Source organism: Wasmannia auropunctata, unplaced genomic scaffold (assembly GCF_000956235.1).
Source record: "Wasmannia auropunctata unplaced genomic scaffold, wasmannia.A_1.0 LD335989.1, whole genome shotgun sequence".
Lineage (NCBI taxonomy): Eukaryota > Metazoa > Arthropoda > Insecta > Hymenoptera > Formicidae > Wasmannia > Wasmannia auropunctata.
Genome location: NW_012026901.1, coordinates 472,393 through 473,183, shown reverse-complemented (window position 1 = coordinate 473,183; position 791 = coordinate 472,393).

The window sequence follows — 791 nt, the reverse complement described above, 5'->3', positions numbered from 1 at the left end:
AATTAATTATTTATAATGTAGCAGAGTATTTGAAGCACGTATTACATATTTTCTTAATTTGTCTATCTTCTTATTTAACCCCACCCCAAGTAATTCTCTAGCCAGTGCTGAAGAGCTGGTAGACTAAATAGAGCCGCCTAAGAAGAGAAAAAAATATATCAATAATTAAATTTTAGTTTAGTACAAAGCAATAATGTTTTACATCAATATAAAATCAAAGAAATTTTGATATGGAATTTACCAAAAGAGGTAGAGCAGGTACAGCAGGTTTAGCTTCTGCGGAAGCTTCTGCGAAAGCTTCAGCTTCGGCCGCAGCTTCAGGCGCAGCGTGAGCGGAAGGATGAGCTTCGGGCAAGGGACTAGCCCATGTCAGCGAGCTGCTTAGGCCTATAATAATTACTGCGATGAACAAGAATTTCGGATCTTCCATTGTTGGATTCTAACTGTCGCTTAATACGTCCGTTTTTATACCCTAGCCGACTAGCTACGACTAGCCGATTATTACCAGAAAAGATACATATAGCTCAGATAAGAAATTATGAGATGCAGTTAAAAGTTAGATATATTTTTTGTTACCAATAAATCTGTGACTTTCAATACTTTATATTAATACATAAGCTATTTTTGAAATTTATTCTTGAAGTTTATAATGCATATTTACAATTTTATTGATATACTTATACTCATATTAACTTTGCATTCTATTGATATAATTAATTACATTTTCAAATATTTGTTTTTTTATCTTTAATTAGAATTATTAATTATCTACATTATAAATGAATAATTTC